The sequence below is a fragment of the Ranitomeya imitator genome, chromosome 1 (genome assembly GCF_032444005.1).
Source record: "Ranitomeya imitator isolate aRanImi1 chromosome 1, aRanImi1.pri, whole genome shotgun sequence".
In the NCBI taxonomy this organism is placed as follows: Eukaryota; Metazoa; Chordata; class Amphibia; order Anura; family Dendrobatidae; genus Ranitomeya; species Ranitomeya imitator.
Genome location: NC_091282.1, coordinates 596,458,917 through 596,472,725, shown reverse-complemented (window position 1 = coordinate 596,472,725; position 13,809 = coordinate 596,458,917).

The following is a 13,809-nucleotide window of genomic DNA, read 5'->3' as shown; positions in this document are numbered from 1 at the left end:
TCTTTCCCTATCTATCTAAAAATGTACCTATCTATATATCTATTTCTATGTACAGAACACACCTGAAGATAGAGATGTGTGTGAACAGCCATCCCACCCGTCTCTTACCTGTTCACAAAAACCTCACCCTTTTTAAAAACAAAATGAAATCTCTCAGCAGCTATACTGCTGGAGCTTCAAATACAGGTTCCTATCACCAAATACAGGCATTTGAATGATACACATCTTACATCTTGTACTTAATGTGTGTTCTACTTACCTATAAAAATATGTATTGATATATCATATTTCTAAATTTATGTAGATATGATATAGAGTTATTAACCCTGTATGCTAATGAGTACGTATGTTATATACGTATTTCCTACATAAGTACTTAAAATCTATATGTCTATGGCTACACAAATTTTTTTTTTATTTATTTTTTTTTCCTTATCTCTACACATAGAATTTGCCTATTGCTGTCTATGTTATTAGAAAAACTGAATAATGAAAAAAAAGAAAATTAAGTTTAAACTAAAATATTTTTGTACACAATATTACGTGTGAAGACTTTAGTACTATCAGCCAATAATTGTCCTTGAAGTGGTGTATTAACCACTTTAACCCTCACATTGCAACATTGCTTCACCCTGGAAAAAGCAACATACAATTGACCATGGGCAAAAGCAGGTTCTGGTAGATAAATGCCAACTCGATGGAGGGTCTGGCCTTGAGATTTATTTATGGTCATTGCAAATGCGGGCTTGATGGGAAATTGTCTCCGTCTTAATTTAAAAGGTAATCCAGTCTCTGATGGACACAAATCAATTCGTGGAATGAATACCACATTTCCTGCTGCTGACCCACTAATTACTTTAGCCAGTATGATATTGGCATGTAAGGCAGTGACAATGAGCCGCGTACCATTGCAGAGACCTTTGTTCGTGTTCACATTACGTAATAACATGACAATGGTGCCAATTTTAAGTTTCAGCCGATGTGAAGGCATACCAGTTGGTGTTAGTGAATTCAAAAACTCAAGTGGGTATTGATCGAGGTCATCAGCTTCATCAGGATCGATGGAATCGTCACTGATATATTCAGTAGTCACCTATCAATAAATCCATGACTTGGGAATTGACTTTCTCAACGTCCTCATTTTTTGGACATAAAATTGCATGAGATGCAGCTGTATTTATACTTTCGGTGTCATTCACATCAATACAAAGATTATCTCCAAAAATTTCAATTATTAAAGAGCCAGTACATACCATGTCTGGAGGAATTTCAATTACATCATCTCCAAGGTTATGTTCATTAGATAGTTCACCATTTCCCAGTTGAAGCAACCAACTGCTGTAGTGAGGATCAATGGAGCGCATGTTGTTAATAAGTGGCAGGCGAGTAAAATGTTGCCAGTGTTGTGAATATTTTATACAGCTCTCTACAACATCAGTTCTTGTCACATGAGGGATGACAGGAAGACATTGTCTAAAGTCGCCTCCAAAAACAATCACTTTACCTCCAAACGGTGTTTTTTCTTTGTGAGCTACATTTGTTGTCATGACATCACGTAAAACTCTATCAATGACATGCAATGCATATTTGGATAGCATTGTGCACTCATCAATAATAAAAAGTTTAGTGCTGTGCAAATCTTTTGCTGCATCGGTATCATTCTTAATCCTGGAAACAGATGTTTCATTCACAGGAATTGGAATCCCATAAAGAGAATGAATGGTTCGTCCACCTTGTAGCAAGTTGGCGGCAATTCCAGTAGTGGCAGCAGGTGACACAATGTCTCCTTGTCCTCTTAGCTGATGTAGGAGTAGATGATATAGGTACGTTTTTCCGCTGCCACCAGGACCATCAAGGAAAAAACACTTTGCTGTAGAATTAGTGTCTTCTAAAGCTTGAGTGATAGCATCAAAAGCAAAAAGTTGGTCCTCATTTAGAGTAGCTTTCATTTCAGCAGCTGCTGATAACTCATAATCTTTATCATACTGTGGGAGGAGGTGTTGTTTCTTGACTGGACGTGGCAAATTAAAATCAATATAAGTTTTGCCATGAGCTTTAAGAACATGTTGGACATCTGTCATAGCATAGCCTTCACAATTGACACACTCCAGAGTGTCGGAGTGGTATGCATGGCAGTAGTCTTCTACAAAGTGTTCCTTAAATTCATCCCATAAGTCCCGAGGTTTAGCTGGAGGACCAAAAATACAAATGTAGGCAAACATGTCACGTAGCTCTGCTGGCATGTTGACAATACTGGCATCAAGTAATGTATTTCTCCACAGACTATCATCAAATAGTAAGCCAAGAGCTAATGCCGCATCTTTGAAGGTTTCATGTGTGACTCCGTGTACAGTTTTTATGCTGTCAAAACTGGTTGCACCTCTGACATGTAACAATAACAATCTTAAATAGTAGCGTTCTTGGTCTTTCACACTGACAGTATACATTCGTCCAATCACAGAACCACCTGCTCGCTTTCTAACTTCCCAAGAACCTTCTTTCCAAACATAGTTTTCGGGAATTTCACGGTATAAATAAATATGAGCATGATGGTCGTTCTGATTAAGCTTGAAGTAGGCCATAAGTGTAGAATTTTGATGGAGCTTTTGTTTGATGTTTCCAATAGAGTCATCCTCATGAAAATAGAGTGGCTGAGAATGCGGTAGATGTACAGCAAGGCGAATGATGCTATGAGATTGTTTATGCATTGGATATGAGAATATTCGCCAAGCTGCCTCTGGTGCACTGACATATCTTGAATCCATGAATTGGTGTGTTTCATCATGTTGGATGTTAGTCTGGCAGATTTCAAGATTGGCTTTATCATGTCCTTTGTAGACGTATTTAAATAAATATTTCACAGCCTGAATGGAACCACAAACTTCGACATTTATATGGCACTTGTATTTTAATAGCAGGAACGGATTATATGGAACCACCCACGAATTATCAATCATGTTAGAATGGTGTTGAAAAGATGGGCCAAAGTGTCTGCGGTAAGTAGGATAGGCGTCCTTAGCTATGATGGTTCTTGGTTGCAAATCTTTAGGGAAACCGTTTGTACACTTCCCCAGATCCATACAGGGAGAATTTGGGTTGTGTTCTCCACACGGACCATGAATCATATGTTGGAGAACAATTTTATGGAGCTGAGGGTAGTGGGTAGGATTGGGAATTTCAGCCCACACTGTATTGTCTATGTCCTCCTCAGTCCTTAATTTGGAGTTGCTGTCCAGAATAATCAAAATGTGAGCGTGTGGAAGGCCACGTTTTTGAAATTCAATTACATGAACCATAGCGCAAACTTTCCCAAATAATCCATTGTTAATGTCTTTTAAGAGTGCTTCCAGTTTTATTTTGAAAACACGTGCCACCAAATCAGGTCTATGTTCCACACGCTGCCAAGGTTCCAAATTCTCAGTAATCTCATTCCATTTCGGATTACAGGTCATGGTGATGAATAGATCAGGACGACCATATTTAGTCACAATAGCCATGGCATCCTGGTACCGCTGCTGCATATTCCTGGGACTGCCTTCAAACGAAGATGGTAAAATGACCGTTTTTCCAATGGGGATGCCCTTCTCAATGGATTTTTTCTGGAGATGTTCCTGGAGTACACAATAATCCTCTACTTTCAAATCCTTTTGGTGTTGACGGATATAATTTAGGCGATTTGCCTCGATTTTCACATAAGCATCCACTAAGTACTGCTGAGTGAGTTTGCCACCATTCAGGAGTGGATTAAACTGATTACGGACAGACAGCACATAGCAGTAATATTGCAGTTGTGTAACTCTGCGTGGACTTTGCCCTTGTTGCTTGAGGCCATCATGCCAGCCCTGGTCTCCGTAAGGGAAAAATAAAGGATAGAGTAAATCATCTAAATTACTGTGTAGAATGCTGACCTGTTGTGTTCTTGGCGCCAAAGGATTTTTGGGGTCCGGTTGTAAATGTATTAAAATATCACGATTAAACGGTGGCTCTCCATTGTCATTTTCAAATACGACAGCAACTTCATTGACAGTTGGATTATTATATCGGCGAGGGTCTTGATTCCGATCTTGTTTAAGGGCCATGATGATATTTGGCATGAGAGTGCCATTAGCTTCAGCTTTAAGATGTTCTTCATGTTCCACATCTCGTAACATTTTGTAGGCAGCAACAAAGGGATTCACATTGTCTAACTGAAGAGCAATTATACTCATCAAAGTGGGATGACATTTTTGATTTTGTTCACAGTTTAAACGTTGTTCATTCGCGGTAGCGGTATCCAAAATATACAGTTGGGCATAAGCTGGAACTTGACCATCACTGGGATGTAGAGTTCCAGTACGATGATATATTTGTCCATGTATACGGAAACAGTAAGGGCCATGTCCAGGTGGAGGGGATATATTGGCACCCATGGAGGCGAAAGCAAATGAGCTGTTAATACTACGAATATTTTCCATGAGATTCTTACTGAACTCACTCTCCCCTGTCAGCAATCGTTTAAAGACCTCGGGATATTGGGGTATAGGTATATGCACTTTACTCTTGTGACAACACAAAGTAAAATTTTTATCTGCTGGTATCTCAGCATTAAAATGTAATGCTTGACAATGTTCACATAAATAGTTCAAAGGACCACAGGAGTGTTCTACTATGGAACTGTCATCATTAGTAAAACCTGTAGGATGTTGAGGTACAGGTTGTGATAACGGAGCATTGGAATGTTTCTGTAAGCCAACATATATAAAGCGTGGACCTGGTAGAGGATCTTCACTGTCCACAGATTCAATCACTGAGGAGTTGGAAGGTGTATCGTGGTCAGAGTTTATTAATATGGAGGTGCAAGCGGTTTTTTTGCGCCATTCACGGCGTGCACCAGCTGCATTTGGTAATGGTTTGTTTGTTGCCTTAGAAGAGTCAGGTGTGAAGCATGTCTTATAAGCAGACTTAACAGTGTGCAGGCGACGGCGTTTATCATTTGGAGTGTAAGTAGGACAGTGTTTGCGCTTACGTGCAGATTTACCAACGATTAAAGGAGCTTCAAGCTGCACACATTCTATGAATGGAGACAAAGAAGCTGTATTGTGGGCAGAATCTATGACTGAGGACGTGGAAATATTATGTTTGCAACGTTGAGAGCGTGCAGCAGCAGCTTTATTACTTAATCGATTAGATTTGTCCTCAAAAGACTCATTAGTAATGCGTTTATTGCAAGCAGCATTAACAGTGTCCTGGCGCTTATGTCTGTCCTCTGTAGTCTCGTTAGCACGCTGTTTGTGCTTACGTGCGGCATCGGCGGCTTTTCGCTCAGCGTCATTGGTATACTTATTATCAGACCTGATGTTACGTGCGCCATCAGCAGCTTTGGGCTCTGTGTCATTAGTATACTTAACAGTGTCCAGGCGCTTGCATCTCTCCTCTGTACTCTTGTTAACACGCTGTTTGCGCTTACGTCCGGCATCGGCGGCTTTTCGCTCTGCATCATTACCATACTTTATATCAGACCTGATCTTACGTGCGCCATCATAAGCTTTGGACTCTGTGTCATTAGTATACTTAACAGTGTCCATGCGCTTGCATCTATCCTCTGTACTCTTGTTAGCACGCTGTTTGCGCTTACGTGCGGCATCGGCGTCTTTTTGCTCTGCATTATTAGTATACTTTCTATCAGACATAATCTTACGTGCGCCATCAGCAGCTTTGGGCTCTGTGTCATTAGTATCCTTACTATTAGAGCTCATGTTGGCTAAGCTAAACAGCTTTAAGCGTGGTGGTGGCAAACAACAGGTTAATAAGAGGCAGTGTCAGGTAGTAGGAAAATAGCCAGTTAATAATAGGCAATAGTTCTTTGCAGGAATGCAGATATTAATAAATAGGCAGTTTATATTGCAGAGAAATTGCTGGGCAATAATGGACAATGTCCTTATGTGGCAAATAATAGAGCAATATACCCAATGTGGCAAAGAAGAGGTTAATAAACGGCAGTCTCTCAGTATAACAGTCAGTGAATAATAGGCAGTATATGGAGAAAACACCAAACAAAAGTTCAAAATTGGTGTGAAAATGTCACTGAACCACTTCACAACTAAATATATATAGTTTTGGTAAATGGTATTATCATTTTTTTGACGAAATTCGGCAGGAGCTTGAAGAGCAATGTCACTGGGCCCGCCTCCACGCAGTAGAAACTTGCTGTGAGGTAAAAATTCAAAAATCACACCAAAATGGCGGGCGGAGTGTGTCACAGTACGGCACGTTTCTGATTGGTTGCTGCCTGCTGCGAGCGACCAATCAGACACTGGACACTGTTGACGTCACTTATCTCCAGACATTAGCTCCGGCCAAAGCCACGGAAGTTGGCACAAATTGCAGGAAGTAGTATTCTAGGCAATTATATATTAGATGTGTATATTGCTATTCTAACCTGTCACTCTGTGGTTATACTGTAGACAGATCAGTGTGTGTGTGTGTTATATATAATTTTTTTTATTTTGGAGAATACTTCATTTTAAAACTATGTGCAAACAAGAGAACTGCTGTATGTAAAAGCTCATGTTAAAATCACAATGCATACGGATACATAGATGCGAGTAAGTCACATGATTGCATTGCAAACGGATTACACACGGATGACCTTAGAGTACTCGTGCGATTCTTGGCCAAGAGAATCGGACTGATTTTTAATACATTAAGTGTGACGCTGGCCTATGGGTAATTTACGAAGCGGAGACTGAGTGTCTCCACTATATAAATTGACATGCTGTGGTCTGGAAAGACTCGCCACATGTCTGTCTCTGCGGGCGAGCCACGGGCATTGGTGCACACAGTGGGCATGGAGTTTCTTGAAATCCCATCCACTATGGCTACTTTCAAACTTCCGTCTTCTGACGGCTGTCGCAATGCGTCGTTTTGGAGAAAAAACGCATCCTGCAAAGTTGCCCGCAGTATGCGTTTTTTCTCCATAGACTTGCATTAGCGACGCATTGCGACGTATGGCCACACGTCGCATCCATCGTGCGACGGATGCGTCATGTTTTGGCGGACCGTCAGCACAAAAATAAGTTACATGTAACTTTTCGGGCGTCGCGTCTGCCATTTTCAACCGCGCATGCGTGGGCGAAACTCCGCCACCTCCTCTCCGGAATGCATAATGGGCAGCGGATACGTTGAAAAAAAATGCATCCGGTGCCCACGTTGTGCAGTTTCTTTTACGTTTGTCAGTACGTCGGGCTGACGGAAGTGTGAAAGTAGCCTATGCTGTAAGGCTAAGTTCACATTTGCGTTGTGCGGTGCTGCGTCGGCAACGCACAACGCAGCTTTTTGTGACGCATGCGTTCATTTTTGGTGCAGAAAAAACTGCATCATGCAGCGTTTTCTGTTACGCCAAAATGACGCATGCGTCACAAGACAACGCATGTTATTGCGCCTCCCCATGTTAAATATAGGGGCGCATGAGGCCTGCATCGCCGCGGGTGCACCCGACGCAGCCCTGCACAACGCTAATGTGAACTTAGCCTAACAGCTGAATGCTGCAGATGTACGCAGCATCGAACCTGCAGCGTTTACTGTCCGTGGGAACATATCCCCAATATATCAGCAAACAGGAAATCACTTTATTTTAACCCAGAAGCCAACTTTCAATTAGCTTTATTTCAAGTGACATAAACAAACACCTGATTTGGAAAAAAAAAAAAAAAAAAAAAATCGCTCAAGGAAAAGACATCAAAAACACAGGTGACCTTAGATGCAGATTTTACCTGCATCAAATCCCGAGCCGTTCCTGACTGTGGAAACATACCCTTAGGGTTCGTGTCCACGGTCCGGATTGCCAGCACTTGGATGGAGCAGAAAACTCATCTCCACTATGCAAGCAGGGATGCATCCAGCTTCGCAAGATAAATATCCTGTCCAATGTATTGGGCGCAGTGATTCCGCACGGTTCAATGAAAACATGCGGAATCACTTGCGTTCAAAAGTCGGCACTGCTTTGGTATAGAAAAGCTGTAACAGCAGCCGGATGGTCTGGCGCAGAAGCTGGGGCCGTCTGAGGACTACACCTCCATCTAAGGGTATGTTCCCCCGGCCAGGAATCGGCAGCACTTTGGACTCAGCACATGTCCACTCCATCCAAAAATGCGCGTTTTTCCTGCTAAGATGCAGAAATTTCTGCAAGCAAATACTCAACGTCCGCACAGCCCAAGGCTCTCAGTGAAGACACTTTTTTTTGCTTTAACCCCTTTCTGACCTCGGACGGGATAGTACATCCGAGGTCAGAACCCCCGCTTTGACGTGGGCTCCGGCGGTGAGCCCGCATCAAAGGCGGGACCTGCCAGGTTTTGTGTTTTTTTTTTTTTTAGCAAAGTGGAAATTTTTTTTTCCAGCACTTAGATAAAAAAAAGAACCTAGGCATGTTTGGCGTCTATGAACTCGTAATGACCTGGAGAATCAAAATGGCAGATTAGTTTTAGCATTTAGTGAACCTAGCAAAAAAGCCAAACAAAAAACAAGTGTGGCATTGCACTTTTTTTGCAATTTCACCTCACTTGGAATTTTTTTCCCCGTTTTCCAGTACACGGCATGGTAAAACCAATGATGTCGTTCAAAAGTAAAAATAATCCCGCAAAAAATAAGCCCTCACATGGCCATATTGACGGAAAGATAAAAAAGTTATGGCTCTGGGAAGGAGGGGAGCGAAAAACGAATACAGAAAAATGGAAAATCCCAAGGTCATGAAAGGGTTAAAGGCTGTGCGCACATTGAGTTTTTGCTTGCAGAAGTTTCTGCATCTCTTGGCAGGAAAACCGCTGTGGCAAAAACATGCATTTTTCCACAGCAATGAATGCTTTTTTTGAGCGATATAAAGATTAAAAAAATAATAATCCTTATGTAAATTTTTTGTTTAACACCTCCTTCATGCTGATGCAGTGTGGCATCAGGGTAATGGGATTAGGGAAGCAGTTATTGACAAGTAGCTCTAGGCTTAATAATTAAAAAGGTGTCAGCCCAACACCCTGCTAAGCCGATACGTAAACACAGTCACCAGCTTAAGGTACCGTCACACTTAGTGACGCTGCAGCGATACCGACAACGATCCGGATCGCTGCAGCGTCGCTGTTTGGTCGCTGGAGAGCTGTCACACAGACCGCTCTCCAGCGACCAACGATGCCGGTAACCAGGGTAAACATTGGGTAACTAAGCGCAGGGCCACGCTTAGTAACCCGATGTTTACCCTGGTTACCATCCTAAAAGTAAAAAAACACAAACACTACATACTTACCTACAGCCGTCTGTCCTCCAGCGCTGTGCTCTGCTCTCCTCCTGCACTGTCTGTGAGCACAGCGGCCGGAAAGCAGAGCGGTGACGTCACCGCTCTGCTTTCCGGCTGACCGACGCTCACAGCCAGTACAGGAGGAGAGCAGAGCACAGCGCTGGAGGACAGACGGCTGTAGGCAAGTATGTAGTGTTTGTGTTTTTTTTACTTTTAGGATGGTAACCAGGGTAAACATCGGGTTACTAAGCGCGGCCCTGCGCTTAGTTACCCGATGTTTACCCTGGTTACCAGTGAAGACATCGCTGGATCGGTGTCACACACGCCGATCCAGCGATGTCAGCAGGAGTCCAGCGACGAAATAAAGTTCTGGACTTTATTCAGCGACCAACGATCTCCCAGCAGGGGCCTGATCGTTGGTCGCTGTCACAACGATTTCATTAACGATATCGTTGCTACGTCACAAAAAGCAACGATATCGTTAACAATATTGTTATGTGTGAAGGTACCTTTATGATGCCTTCACACTAGCAGTATTTGGTCAGTATTTTACATCAGTATTTGTAAGCCAAAACCAGGAGTGGGTGATAAATGCAGAAGTGGTACATATGTTTCTATTCCACTTTTCCTCTATTTGTTCCACTCCTGGTTTTGGCTTACAAATACTGATGTAAAATACTGACCAAATACTGCTAGTGTGACGGCAGCCTAAGAGGGTTAATAGAACGAACATACATCGGCTGTAACTAAACAGCAACTGCTAATTTTAGAAGAAAAGTCTGGGCTTCCGCATAATTTTAATAACCAGCAGAGGGAAAGCTGATGGCTGGGGACCATTAACATTCTGGGAAGGAGCCAATAGCCATAAAGGTTCCCAGAATATTACCATCAGCTCACACCTGTTTGCTTAGCCTTTACCGACTAGTTTACAGGGGACCCCAGAAAAAAAAAATTCACATAGGGCCCCCCTAAAAAATCTTAGCAGCAAAGGCTAGGCAAACAGCTGTGGGCTGATATTAATAGCTTAGGAAGGGGCCGTGGATATTGGCCCCTCCCAGACTAAAAACCATCATCTATAAAGATGAGCCAAATCTGGCACAGCCTCGCGCTTCCCATTGTCGGGTGTCATCAAGGCCACAGGTTAGTAATGGAGAGGCATTTATAAGACAGCTATCCATTACTAACCCAATAGTGATACTGTCTAAAAACAGACACCCAGAATAAAGTCCTTTATTTGAAATAATGAGACTCCTTTAATATTCTTAACTAAACCATACTTACCAAACGCTTAATCCACCGAAGCCAACATCTCCTGCTACAAAAATAAACCACAATATTCCTCACCTGTCCGCAGAGAAGATAATCCCATAATGTCCCACGATTCTGATCACTTTGAGAGCACTCATATCAGTGATGTGACCGCTCTCAAAGACAGCCAGCGATACACTGCGGGAGCGATTACCTCTTGTCAGTGTATCAGTGAGCTGCCATGAGAGAGGTTACTGGAGTTCATCAGCTGATGTCCCTTATGGCACTACTGGTGCGTGGAAAGTTCTCACGCAGCAGTGCCGTAAGAGTTCAACTCCGATGAACTCACGGGAGCTCAGTGATACACGGCAGGAGCGATTATCTCCTGTCAGTGTCTCGCAAGCGGCCGGGTAGAGTGGTCACATCGGACTGTTCTACACGCAAGATTGCTGTGGGACACTCACATTACCTGGACTATGGAGGACAGGTGAGTATATGGTGGTTAATTTTACATTATTTCTAGGAGACGAGGGCATCGGAGATTTGGTGTTAGGCGAGTATAATTTTTTATTTTAATGTGAATGTCTTTTTTTTTTTAACAGAGCACAGGCAGATAATACTTCTCCCATCAGCGGCACCTGCTGTCACTTATCAGTGGCAGCAGACGTATCCCGTTGGGAGCAGTAGCCTCATCGGCCCACGCCTGAAGGTCAGTCACATCTATGGGATCACCCTGACATCTACCTGCATGAGCTCGCAGTGCTCTGACCGACAGTCTGCAGTAACATTACTGCCCGTGACAGTCACAGCTGCAGAATCATGCTGACAGTATGACCCCACAAGCGCTCTGACCGATGGCCTTACTGCCGATAAGAACTACCACGCCGGTGGTCATCTGTGTGACAGCATGGGAAACACCATAAAAAGACGGTATACCAAAACTCAGCAAATCCGCAAACATTTTTATACATGCAGTTGTGTTGCAGATTTGACTGACTCAATTGAAGTCAATGAGTGCAGAAACACAAAAAGAATTAACATACTGCAGGGAAAAAAAATAAATAAAATACTGCAAATACTCAAAAGGAACTTTATTGATCATGTACACAATACTTCAGGATTGTCATTGAATTACCTTGCATAAGGATTCCAGTGCGTTTTTGGACCATTTCTGAGCAGAAAAATGCATAAAAAAAAAAAAATGTGCACATAGCCTTAACGTGACCCTGTCATCAGGATTGGGCTCAGTAACTACAGTGTCAGGTCGGCACTGATCTACTGATTACACTTGACACCTGGTGATGAAATCCATCTTGTGGTTGTTGTGTAATCTGCATTTTCAGTTTTGAGTTTTAAGGATAGGCTTGTGCTCCAGGGTGACGGGGGATTCTAAATTTGCTGCTCTGCTTACATATTTATCTGTATGGCATCTGACAGGTCAATGACCCAGCCCCTAGTTTACATAATGAATATTATATATAAAAAGGGGGGAAAAAAAAAACAAAAAAAACGCCGATACTGCAGCATGATCGCATCTAAAATGTGTTAATTCTTTTTTGATGGTATACATAACAAATTAAAAAAAAAAAAAAAAGCCGACGCCATCTTCAGACTGATTTTTTTAATATACAATATTCATTATGTAAACTAGGGGGCAGGTTAGTGAGGGATCAGTGACCTGTCAAGATGCCAAAGTGATGAATACGCAAGTAAAGCACCACATGAAGGCCCCACCCCAGAGCACATGATAAAACAGCCAGAGTGATTTCTTTACCAGGCATCAGTGTAATCAGTACAATGGTGCCAACCTGGCATGGTCTGTAGTTACTGAGCTCATGCCGACAGGTTCATTTTAACTACAGGGGAAATTAGATGAGATTACATGCCATATTGGGAGCAGTGATGCTATATTGTACCCCTATAGGGTGTTTAATCTTAAAACTACTCCCTTCTCCAAATTTGAAAAGAAATCTGACAAGTCAAAAAAAAAAAAAAAAAATCTACAGCGCCCCCTCCCGCACACCACAGGATGGGTTCAGATTGACAGATCAGCACGTAATTAAGAGTGGAGTGTGTGGGGGGCACAGATGTTCTATGAGACTCGTCACCAATATTCTCCATCTCATGAGCATGGAGCCTTAAAAGGGGTTGTGCTGTGGATATGATACCCGCAGGGACAATTGCACAGGCAGTCATCCAGTGCCAAATTAACCCCTGCAAGATGCAGTTTTTTGCTCTCCTCCTTCCTAGAGCCATAATCTATTTTTCCAGCAATATGGCCATGTGAGGGCTTATTTTTTGCGGGACGAGTTGTACTTTTGAACTACACCATTGTTTTACCATGTCTTGTACTAAAAAAAAAAAAAAAAAAAAAAAAAAGGGGGGGGGAAAAATTCCAAGTGTGGTGAGATTGCAAAAGAAGTGCAATCCCACACTAGTTTGTTTGGCTTTTTTGCTAGGTTCATTAACTGCTAAAACTGACCTGCCATTGTGATTCTACACGTCATTACGAGTTCATAGACACCAAACATGTCTAGGTTATTTTTTATCTATGTGGTGAAGAAAAAAATTCCAAACTTTGCTTAAAAAAAAAAAAAAAAAAAAAAAAAAAAGCCCCATTTTCCGATACCCGTAGCGTTTCCATTTTTCGGCATCTCGGGTCGGGTGAGGGCTTATTTTTTGCATGCAGAGCCAACTTTTTTAATGATACTGCTTTTGTGCAGATACATTTTGATCGCCCGTTATTGCATTTCAATGGGGTGATTTAAACTTTTTTTTTTCACTTTTGCCATGCTTCAATAGCCTCCATGGGAGGCTAGAAGCTGGCACAACTGGATTGGCTCAGCTACATAGGAGCTATCTGACGATCGCTTCTATGCAGCTGAATTACAGGCTTGCTATGTGTGCCGACCACAGGGTGGCGTTCACAGCAAGCCGGCATCAACAACCATAGATGTCTCAAGGAGACCTCTGGTTGTTATGCCGACGCATCGCTGGCGTTGCGTGCATTTGCGGCCTGATGGCCAGAAGCAGTAGTTAAATGCCGCTGTCAGCGTTTAACAAAGGCATTTAACTAGGTAATAGCGGCTGGTGGATCGCAATTCCAGCTGCCGCTATTGCGTGCACATGTCAGCTGTACAAAACAGCTGACATGTCGCGACTTTGATGCGGGCTCAGCGCCAGAGCCCACATCACAGGGGAAGACACGACATGCGTACTAGTATGGCGCATGTCGTGAAGGGGTTAAAGGAATACATCTCTTAAGCCTCTTGTGGCAGTCTCAGCCCATCGGCTGGACC